The sequence below is a fragment of the Saccostrea echinata genome, unplaced genomic scaffold (genome assembly GCF_033153115.1).
Source record: "Saccostrea echinata isolate AGI-Se365-2 ecotype Australia unplaced genomic scaffold, CSIRO_AGI_Sech_v1 ptg000047l, whole genome shotgun sequence".
Lineage (NCBI taxonomy): Eukaryota > Metazoa > Mollusca > Bivalvia > Ostreida > Ostreidae > Saccostrea > Saccostrea echinata.
In genome coordinates, this window is record NW_026889796.1 from 6,544,855 (window position 1) to 6,557,112 (window position 12,258).

Here is a 12,258-nt window from a genome sequence, read left to right on the forward strand (position 1 = left end):
TTTTACTGGAATAAATAGCTCAAACACTCCGGTTGCTGCAGTAGTCGCAAAACTTCCCGAGCAAAACCCAGACATTATTTTAAGGTGGATCACCATGTGTAGGCCTCAGAATGAAAAGCTCGGAAGTCTCTGGTTTTATCGTACACTACAACCCTAACCGGCAAGTGTAAAGTCGATCTTAAATTAAAATGTGTTGAGACAATTTTCGAGGAATAAATGAATGGTTTACAATAAGGAGGCTCGACGAAGGATACATTTATTAGCGATTTATTATAAAAGATAAAAGTCATTCGAAGGGAACTATGTCTTGATAGAGTAGGCTAATCAGTAAAATACGATTTTTAAGGGGGTGTACATGTACCTTATGAAAGTGAAAGCGGGGGTGCCCTGTATACGAAAGAAGTGCCGTGTGGGTCACCCAAAAACGCGTTGCCATCCTGGTGTCCTTTTAGTAGAGGGTAGAATATTTTTTTCCGTTTCTTTTTTTCCACGATAAAAAATTCAGACCTCTGTGCTTGGGACAAAGTAAATCAAAGTACTGAAAGTACTGAAAGCCGGGCTTTAATATGTTCGAGTGTATTGTCTAATCCTAAATTAGTACATATTTGAAAATCTTTCTTTCTGACCATTGATATTTAACAGGTAGAGTATGTATGATTATGATTAACAATAACCCATCTACCAATAATTTACGGTCCAGAACCCAACGTTAAGACCCCAGGATAGGACTTGGTGATATTTTTCATGAAAATACATTTATACCTTTCTAAACATTAAGCTCACAGTGGTTATGCATGGTAACAGTGCACTTTGAGTGGTTTTGCTGATTCATACAGGCACATATAAACTATCGGAGGAGCTAGGGGTGTCACCATTTTTCAAACATAAACTTTTTACATTGAAAGGTTGATTGACTCTTCGCAATCAAATTTAAATTGGAACTTTCATCTCACTCTTCGTAATATAAACCAGGTATTTATCACGAGCGACGAACAGATTTACTAAAAGCAAAATGGATATAGTCTAATTTTAATTAGATTGTACCATCATTTTATTGTAGCATATTAAAAGTACGGTAATTTGGTAATGAATTAATGAAATTCGAAATGTGAAAGTAAGTTGTAGCCCACCCCTACTCCTTCTCCAACGGAATAGGATTTTCGGGTTTGGACAATTCTCCTTTTTTCTGATAATGATACTACATGCCTGTATTAATCAGAAAAGAAATATTCTTTATTTTTGGTCCTCTAGGAAACCAGCTGCACGAAAATTATAATTATCTAATCTTTATGACATGAATATGAGTCTAGTTCTAGTTCCAGGTTCGGCCATAATGGTCATTGCCTGAGAAAATCATGATGTATTCAGGTCTTTATGGCTCGTACATAGATGGCTCTTCATTCTGAACAGGAAGTTTTGAAGCAAAGACTAACCAACTTTTTCTGAAAAATTATAATGTGTTGTACTTAGATAAAGACTAATGAACATTTTTATATGTTGTTTTCTTTTAATTATATATTAACATAAACGAATTTTATTTCCGAGCACCCTTGAGAGCTTGCATGTGTTTTAAGACCTTTTTTTTTTTTGGAATGCGCGCGCACGCTCAATATACTGTAAAGCGCTTTGGGAGCACATGCGAGATGAATCCAAGGTGAGAAGTCTCGAACAAAATTTTCACATTCAAAACATACCATTGACTTTTCACTAAAAATTTGATCTGAATTTGTAAGCATAAAAATTTTCGACGCTAAATTGATTGTTAAATGGGTATAAATAATTTATATATTATACATAAACATATTCACATGAAATTTCTATCTTAAAGTTTACATTTTTATTTATTTATATTCCATGCTTCACAGAATATAAATCTTTATCCCAGTCATTTAAATTAATACTATTAAATTAAAATATTAACCAAATGGAATCGCATTGTTTATTTCATATTATGAAAGAAAACAAATAGTTTTGAACTTCATTTACATCACCTTTACACAAGATCTTAGCCGCTCGCGTGGCGCAGTGGTAAGAGCGTCTGCTCTAGAGTCGCGAAGTAAGGAGTTAATCCTTACGTCGCGGGTTCGAATCCCACTGTGGGACGTGGAGACCGTGTAAACCGAGGTCCCGTGTCGCAATAGGTGCTTGCACGAAAAAGATCCCTCACTGCTCAATGGCCGCAAGTGCCGAGTATAGGACAAAATTTGGAGCTCTCCACCGGCAAGTGGTAGTGTCTCCATATGAGTGAAAAAATTTTCGAGAGGGGCGTTAAACAACATACAAACAAACAAACACAAGATCTTAACCATCAGAAGGATTTTTTTTCGAAATTATTTATTAGAAAGGAGAAAGTTATTTTAATTGCATTCAGGGTTATCGAAGTAATACCGTATTTTCAAACCCTTTTCTTTAAACGCATTCAAATTTTAACTTATTTATTTGAGTAGTAATATATTGAAAACATTACAGCATTACCAGTATTACAACTGTAAGATTAATCTTCATGAATATTTACATACATACATCATTAGGCTAAAAAAAAATTGTTTGTTTCCGGTTATACCCGACTGACCTCCTACACATTTTTTTTTCAGAAAATTACGAGTATCCGTAACTGTCTCTTTGTTTTACGAATTCGTAATGGCGGCGCACTTGTTTGCTGCAAGTAGTCGGTGTTCGCTGTTATTTTATGCCGTTAATATAATCATAAAATCATCATCTTTTTGCAATTATTTTGAAAGGAAAAATTTAATAAATTGTCTCCTGTTAAGCCGTTTTCACAAGATCAACCCTGAAAATATCAGCAGAAATTAACACGGTATCGTACCAAATTACATCATTCTGATAAATGACCACCGATGTTTTTAAAATTCATTATTACATTAAATTTCTTGCCATTCAAGACACCTTAATGCTATACTGATCTTAAAAAAACAATTACAGATATCACGACATTGTCAGTGAGCTTACTGTTTATACATGCATCACGGACGTAAATTCAGACTATTTATACTATAATATCAGTAAACGAACAAAAAATGTCATACAATTTTTTTTAATTCTACCAATAACATATGGCTAGTGAGGAGAATATATAAGTCATTTGTTTTATTTAATGTCACTAATTTAAACATTTAAGGTCACTAATTTTAACTTTTAAGAAAACAATTAATTTTTTACAAAAAATGTTTGTCTGTCAATTGCCAAACTTTCTTTTAAAAGAATGTTGAACCATATGGTTTGCTGATTTTTCTTTAGATATATTTGAATTAGAAATTTATTTAAAAAAATTATATTCATATTGGTTTAATAATTTATGTAATTCATAGTTAAAGAAATGCACATATTTTTAGAGATATTCTTAAAGTTTCAAACAAACAGTACTTTTATCGCCGACTAGATACACCAGATACACCATGTACAATTGTCAGGCGACCTAATTCAGGCATAACGCACATTAATTAATTCTTTAAACTCCAATTTACTTATCTATTTATTTGCTGAAAGACAAAACAGAGAATATAACCACTCACATAACATCGACGAAAACGATATGAAATATAGGCAACCTGTCGAAAAGCCCGCGCTTATTGAAAATAGTTCGCTTACAATATGCATTCAGTAGTGTATGTGCACAAATTGTTATATCACGATTACCCTAATAAAGTAAATATCTAATTCCTCTTTCAATTTAATTCTCAAACAAAAATATTGATCAATTAACAATTCCGTAGATTGAGATGTAAAAAATATTTGTTTAAGTATCGTCTTTCAATGTGACTATTTTGTTTATCGGAAGCGTCTGCTTTGACGCTGTTAGGCTTTTTGTTTACTTTTCTGAACATGTGCTATTTATAGTAAGGCAGTCGATCACGATGCCTACAGCCAGGACTTTGCTTTCAGCAAAGCCCGGCTAAAAATTATGAATACTTTGTATATATACCAGCCTGTTTCATGCCAGGCAGAGCATTGAAAGGGAACCAGACTAGTATGAATACAGGAATTAATGTATGATATGGTTTCAGTGTCACCATTGAAATTACCTTTATATTTGCACAAGTGCTTGGGGACAGGACCCCCCCCCCCCCTCCCGTACCCCAAGGTTTCTTCTACTTTTTTGTAAAAATATTTTTCTGTTGTCACATTTACAAAGTATTCAATTAAAAAATCCAAAAAAATAATAAATCCCAAATTTAACCTTAAACTAACCTTTTATAAAAATTCACACTCACTGATACTAAAAGAGAACTCTTTTAGTATCCGTGTGATTTTTTTTATGAGAGGTTAGCTAAAGGGTTATATTTTGGAATTTTCAATTGTAATACTTTGTAAATATGTCACAGAAAATATTTTATTTTAAATAGTCGAAGAATCCTTGGCGTAAGGAGAGCGCGCGGGGGGGGGGGGGATCTGGGGTCCTGTCCCTTAGCACCTGTCGATATTTGACTAAAATTGCAAGATGATACCCGTTAAACTCTTTTTGGTCCAATACTTTTTTAATCCTCAAACAACATGTATAAATAGATCAGGATGTCAGTCTATACACCACCCAAATGGATTTTCAATAGCAAACCAAAACCTTGATTTTTATCTGCCATTTCAATGATATTGACTGCAGTCCATTTCCCAAGTAGAAACCTTTGACATCATTTGATACGTACATTGACTACACATTGTCCAGGAAACGGTCAAAAGAGATCAAACAATTTTGAAAGTAAAAATATTTTATTTTTTTGATTTGATCAATGACATATCCCTTATAAAGTTGACAGACCTAAAGCATACAGAAACTGCAATTATGAAAATAATAAAGTAGTGCATGAATGTTAACAACTGATTATGATTTAAAAAAAAAAGTATATGTCGATTGATATTATCATGTTTAACAATAGTTCACACGTGACCATTGTCTTCTGGAGATGCTTTCATGGGATCTGTTTCTGATGGCTCTTGAATTTCGGAATGCCTCGGGGTTTTGTACACAATCACAATATCACAGTCTCGACTCGTCTTCTTTTCACATTTTGTGAGATCTTCGGGTTCACAATCAAAGTCCATAACTGACCATGACTGTTCAAAGTTGCTAACTTCTTCATATAGGAAACGCTTAAACGTGGAAAACGTAACAGAATCTGTGTCTATAACATTCGAATTGGCACTTGTTTGGAAAAGGACGTTACTTATTATCCACGGCAGAAATCCACCTACCAGTGTAGCCAGCATCTGACTTACACCGGAGACTTCGTACTGGTCTCCAAACGCACTGACGACTAGGAACACAAACATCAAAAAGAGCATTATTAGAAGAAGTCGGCGAATGGCTTTCAAGAAGTTTGGAAACAGGTATCCTGGACACCCGTCAACATCCATGTGAATTGTGTTGAAGAAGAAATTTTTAGAGATTCGAAAGGCGTTCCTTTTCTTGTCGATGAAAATGAACACATTGTGAATTCTCCATCTCAGATCCTCTTCCCTTATTTTCACTTCAGGGGTGGTTTCATTTATGTCCCCCATATCTTTAGCTGCAAGAGCCACGTTCTTATCACATATTCCCAAGTCCTCAACTTGCTTTTCTTCAATTTTTCGCACTGCGTTGATTAGTGATTCGTTGAATTTCGCATAAACCCGAGTCACTTCTCCAAAAGTGTCACGTGTATACAATGTTAACATCAGAAAGAGTGAAACATACTTTAAAGTCACTTCAGCGTTCAATATTATACCAACCGCGGTGTAAACTATGATTTCTACTACAAAGGTAATACATTCAACTGCAAGGAAAAGGAATGAGGAAAGGGTTAGTAGACACATGCTTACAATGAAGAATTCAAATAAACGTTTTCTCCATGGAAGGCCGATTGGATTTTCATCCGAGTCTCCTAAGCTCTTTTTGAAAAGTCTCTCTATAATGGGAAACGATGGACAAAGATGGGCAGTCCAGTAAAGGAAAAGTCTGATCCAAATGTTGACGGTCGGCACAAAATAGTACAATAAAATAGGCAACAAAGCGACGATCATAATTATCCAATAAAATACTATAAATGGTATCGCAAACAACCCAATTTTTTCAAGGGGAAATATCAAAATTTTTAGCATCCATTCAAAAGTGGAGTATCGTGCATAAGCGTCCATGTCATTGAAACTTTGAGATAGAACCCTTTTGAATTTGTAAATGTATACTTTGAAAATTAGTCCAAGAATGAGCGAGTCCAGTATGATTATTGAGTAACAGATGATGAACACAACATGGATTGGTGTCAAATATCGGAGAGCAAAGCTGGCCTGGGCGTAGTACACGTCTATTTTCTTTATGCTTGCGGCATCCCTCATGTCAGATAATTCTTTTTCCTCGTAAGTATAATACAGAACAACTCGAATGATCCAAGGAAAGGCTGCCAACAGAAGGAGGAACGTGTGCATCATACGACGCAAGCAGGACTGCCAGCTGTGTTTCCGGAACGGTTTCATCTTGGATTTGCAGCAGGAATAGAGCTGTTCTTCCTTACTTACATTACACAGGAAGAGTCTGTCATAGCATGCTCCGAGTAGTCCGACAGGTGCGCTCGAAGTGGAGAGGAGTTTTTCTTGTGGGACGTAAAATCTTAGTTTGGATACTGTTAAAGAATAAACTGTGTCCATATCCATGACATTTGAATCTAGAACTTTTTGAAATTTTGGCATGTATTTATCTGAAATTTTTTTGAAATTTATGGCATTATCGGAATCAGATCTAGGGTTAGTCATTTTCTTTACCAATATAGACTTTGGAGTTTTAAGTTCATGTTCATAAATCATTGGTTCCTTTTGCGATTGGTAGAATGATGCCGGCACAAAGTATGGACTGAAGAAGATGATTATTATGTTCAATACCAACACACAAATAATGATGGCAATAATCCAAATATTAGGTCTAAGATTTGCACAAACAAGTTCCATTTCTTCGTTCACGTGACAACATTCATAATGAAAGTAGCCAAAATAATATTCGTTTTCAGAATCAATGTTAAAATTACAAATTTCTTGATTGGTATTCCCCACAAATTCCTCGGTTCCATTGAAGACAATACCTCTAGCGTCATTAAGCAGAAACCGACGCAAGTATTCCTGAACGTCATAGATATCCATCGACGACAAGCATTTCGGCGGATCTTGGGTCAACGTAAAATTGTACATATTTTCCACTTCATAGTTCAGGGTGTTCATAGACAGAACATTATAAGCATTGTTGAGCATCATTAGCCCGCGTCCAACTTTTCCAGTGCTTCTAGTCCAGCGGAGGGGTTTATAAATGGCAGACCGCAGTTCTCCAGGAAAGGCGCCTGCATGACCGATCACCGTCAAATACATGTGAATCAATCTTGCTCCAGCGTCCAGTTTTTCCATGATATCCGTAGTTAAAGTTGGGGAAGTTGGCGTCAGAGAACATTGGGATAATCGCCTTAATTTCTCTTCAAAAGTCTCGGTTGAAAAAATACTATTTACTTTTTCTGTCACTGTTTCATTCTGTTCGGTTTTAGTATGCTGTATCGGTAATGCTTGCACTGAAGTAATAATCAACCCAAGAAGGATGCACCTTGTCAAACGGCACATTATTTAAACCTAACAGATAGTGGATGTATCCTATCGAAATTTGGTGTTATAATGAGTTTGGAATGTCTACATTAGAATTTATATTGTGTCTAATTTGTTAGTGAGTAAATATACCAGAGTGAAATTTGTAATAAAGACATATTGAGTGGCATTATGAATTCTGTCGTGTCATGTGAAGAAGCGTATTATCTGTTTGATAATAACTTAATTACTGTTTGATCGTATAAACTCTAACAATGACTTCATTGATAATTACTTAATTACTGTTTGATTGTATAAACTCTAAAAGTGACGTGAGAGGAGGATTGTGTTTGAAGTTCCAAGCCATCTGCTACCTGTGGTAGTGGCTGTAATTATATAATACAAGCTGTACTTGTACGATTCAACATAATAATTATAATATTAATTTTTTTTATGAAAATAATTTTTTGCTGAGTATGAAAGGGGGTGTCTTTTTCTTGTGTTACAAAAACAGTATACTTGCATCGATAACTAGTAAATGAAATTACAATTGAGCAAAATCTAATTAAAAAAAATATTGACGTTCTTTTTCTTTTCTTTTTAGATAAACCTTTATTGTTCAATTCATTGACAGTATATTATGTATCAGCGGACAGATTTGTGGCGAAAAATGAAATGTATTTGTTGATTAAGTGAAATGTTAGTTGGCGGTACTAGTTTCAAATAACAGTGTAAATGTATGAAATAATTGAAAGGTGTGTCCAAAGTTTATTGCATAAAAAAGGTTGAGGCTTGGATAAGCTTATGGGAATTTATTTTTAGCAATTGGTACTTTTTTTCTGACGAAAATAGGTTCAAACAAATATTCATTTAATTGAATACGAATTTATTGATTATCTAAACATTCATTATAATAATGAACATGACGATAAATATGTAATTAATTGGATATTAGATAAGATCTACATCGTTTTTGTAGAATATTTATTTATTTATTTATTTATTTATTGTTATCCTTAAAGGCTTGTTCTGTTTGTCCTTTTTTTTTATTTAAAAGAGAAATATAGTATGTATTTTTCAAATCATTAAGAATGGATGGTATTGAAAATAAAATTAATTTTAAAAAGGCATTAACAAAACTATTTCGAATTTTGAGAAATACCGGAAGAAGGGCCTTCATCCTCCACATCGTTTGAAAATGGCATAACATTGTTTAGAAAATTATAATTACTCCACAGTGTGAAGTTTCGCATTTTTTTTTTTTTTTTTTTTTCAGATTTCCTTTTTTTTTTCTTTTTGAGAATATTTTTGGGGGATTATCAAGAAGAGAATATCATTTTTCTAGATTTTCAAAACGGAAAACACAATCAAGATGATAACGGTAATCATGGACTAATTTAAATGTATGACATATATGTAATTTGCAAAGTGTAAAATTATGAATTTTCTCTGGTAACTCACTTTCTATGAGTTAAGAAGTGATCAATAAATTGATATTCAATTATTCAATAAAAATTTAATCAAAATAGAAAACAATTTTAAAGAAACTAATTAAAACTTATTAACAGGTCTTGATAGATTTGAAAAATTACATCTACATAATGCACGAAATAATAATTCGATATTACGCGTGTATAACAACATATACATGCATAAAACCCTTTTCCTCTGCTCAGGTGCCACGGGGAGGTAAAAGTAGGACTTTGAGCATTTTTTATTTAAATTTCATAAAACATTTTAAAAAGTTCAAAATCGTCCATAGATAAAACACACAGTCATTACACATTCTTTAGACAATTTTGAGTGTTTAAAAGTCTTATTTATAAAAAAAAAATTATATCCATTGATAACCAATCCTGCATTGCCGCGATTTGTCACGAACTTCTCAATAGTAGCCGTGACATTCATCTAACGCTAAATAATTACATTTCGACTACAGACTTATATATACTCATTTTGATTAGAAATCATCAAATCCAAATTGTATTTCACTACATGGTGAGTGAATTATATTGAATGGAACTCATATTCCGTGCCATTGCTGGCCGATTCGGTATGTAGCGGTAATGAGTTGTTTTTGGCATTAGTCCTTTTGATAAAATGTAGCGGTAATGATCGCCCGAAAATTTGAGGAAATGTAGCGATAATGAGTTGAAGTTTTTTTCAATGTAGCGGTAATGTTGACCTCCCGTTGAAATAATAAAAGTATTTAACATTCATATAGAATATTAATAAAGAGTATCTAAATGTTTAACAAAAATGCATAATAATTATAAAATCTAAATTGAATAAATAATTGGGTAAATGTTTTACTAGCACATGTGTTGGACATTATCTAAAGCAAAGACCGAGTTATACATAATCAATGTTAATTTCTCTATTTAAACAAGATTTATTGTATTTGTTTGAAAATGATGTATATACATACATTTCCTACGGGAACTTTTTAAAAATATGATAAACCTTTAATTTCTTAAAAGACAGAATATTACGAGATTTTTGCTCCAGCAGACGAGGATAAAGCTCGTTTTACAATGTGCCAAGCATTTTTCCACCACAACTCTACAACAAAACAAAGAAACTGCAGTGGCGGATCTAGAGGGGGCTGTGGGGGTTTCAACACCCTCCTTTGGATTTGCTTGAGAGAGGGAGAGTCTCAAATATTTGTGAAGAAAATTAGGTTGTTGTTGAAAAATAAAATCCGCGCCACGCATTTCAGTTTGTTGCCTGATAAAAGGATCAAATAGTTTGCGGCCGATTTTTGACGATTGCGTCAATATGTTTATAGAATATGCAGTATGGCTCGTTGGTCTAGGGGTATGATTCTCGCTTAGGGTGCGAGAGGTCCCGGGTTCAAATCCCGGACGAGCCCAACGCTTTTCAAATTTTTTTTTAGACGCAGAAAATGTCAAAAAGGCAATACATGCATACATGGATATATTTTAACGACCGAGAAATATAATATAGAGCTCTAGACGTGATGAAAGATAATCAGAAAAAGGATTCTCCCTGTTGATCTGTCACAACTTTATTATATTATCGTTCCTCTAACAAGATACAGTCTTTCATGGAAGTAAGTAGGTAATTTATTTATTATAGTGAAATGTTTACATGTTATATTTAGTGGCATGCACTTTAGAAATTATGTGTTTTTTGTCTGCGTTGAATATTTTTATTCTTAACAACTTTCTTCTTGTTTATATATTGTTTTTATATCCTATCGTATTGTGCGTTTATCCTATCGCTTCGGGCGATTATCCTATATCGTTTCATACCAGTTTCCTATATGTATCGGGCGTTTATTCTATATCATGCTACAATGTATGCTGTAATCCTATTGTATCGCACGTGTATTCTATCGTATCGTGTGTGTATTCTATTATCGTGTATCCTGTAAAGAATTTAATAACGATGCGGATACTTATCCCTAAGTCGAGGTTCAGATTATCTTGTATACTCACACTACTATTATAGATTAAAATGAACCACATAGCTCACATATAAAAAGAAATTGTATTAAAGAGACATACCACAAACAAATTTTCTTATCTCCAACACAGAATATATGTACTTACATTGGTTTTTTTTATTATTGTCATATTATCTAATTAGCAAATTTTTATTGTGAAAAAAAATTAAAAATAGACTGTTGAATATGTTTATGATTATGCCTTCTTTTTATAAGAGCATACCCGTAGAACGTAGGGGGAGCCCCTCTTTTTTCTAAGTAATACATAGTAATTTGCTAAAGTAAATTTTCCTTCAGATACTGGTTGCCCCCCCCCTTCAGGATTACTTGTCACATTATTATCCCCCTTTTTCGGTCTATGTTTTTATGCCTCATATCCAAGATTTGGGGGTATATAGTTTTTGCCCTGTCCGTCCGTCTAGCTGTCTGTTTGTCCGCAAAAACTTTAACATTGCCCATAACTTTTGATGGGCAATAGCTATGGCTTTCATATTTCACATGTGTATTCCTTGTGACAAGACCTTTCTTTGGGTACCACCATATTTGACCTTGACCTTGGAGTTTGACCCAGTTTTGCAAAATTTTTGCCAACATTAACCTTGGCCATAACTTTTGAATAATTGGAGCTAGGGCTTTCAAACTTCACATGTGTAATCCTTGTGACAAGACCTTCCTTTGGATACCAACAACTTTGACCTTTTGACCTTGACCTTTGAGTTTGACCTACTTTTGAAAAACTTTATTATTGGCCATAACTTTTGAACGGTTGGTACTAAGGCTTTTATACTTCACATATGTAATCCTTCCTTTGGATACCACCAACTTTGACCCTTTGACCTTGACCTTGGAGTTTGACCTACTTTTGAAAAAAACTTTAACCTTGGCCATAACTTTTGAACCGCTGATGCTAGGGCTTTCATACTTCACATATGTAATCCTTGTGACAAATCCTTTCTTTGGATACGATACCAACAACTTTGACCCTTAGACCTTGACCTAGGAGGTTGACCTACTTTTGGAAAACTTTTACTTTCGCCATAATTTCTGAACCGTTGGTGCTAGGCTTTCATACTTCACATATATAATCCTTGTGACAAGGTCTTACTTTGGATACCAACAACTTTGACCCTTTGACCTTGACCTTGGACTTTGACATACTTTCGGAAAACTTTAACCTTGGACACAACTTTTGAAAAGTTGTTGCTAGGGCTTTCATATTTAAAATGTTTTTTCCTTGTTAC

At 33.9% G+C, this 12,258-nt stretch overlaps 1 non-coding gene across 1 annotated transcript; it reads left to right on the top strand.

The window, feature by feature from the left end:
* The first annotated feature begins 10,348 nt into the window (after nucleotides 1-10,348).
* Trnap-agg (transfer RNA proline (anticodon AGG)) lies at nucleotides 10,349-10,420 on the top strand. Its single transcript has one exon. It is a non-coding gene; the product is annotated as a tRNA-Pro (tRNA).
* The last annotated feature ends 1,838 nt before the right edge of the window (nucleotides 10,421-12,258 follow it).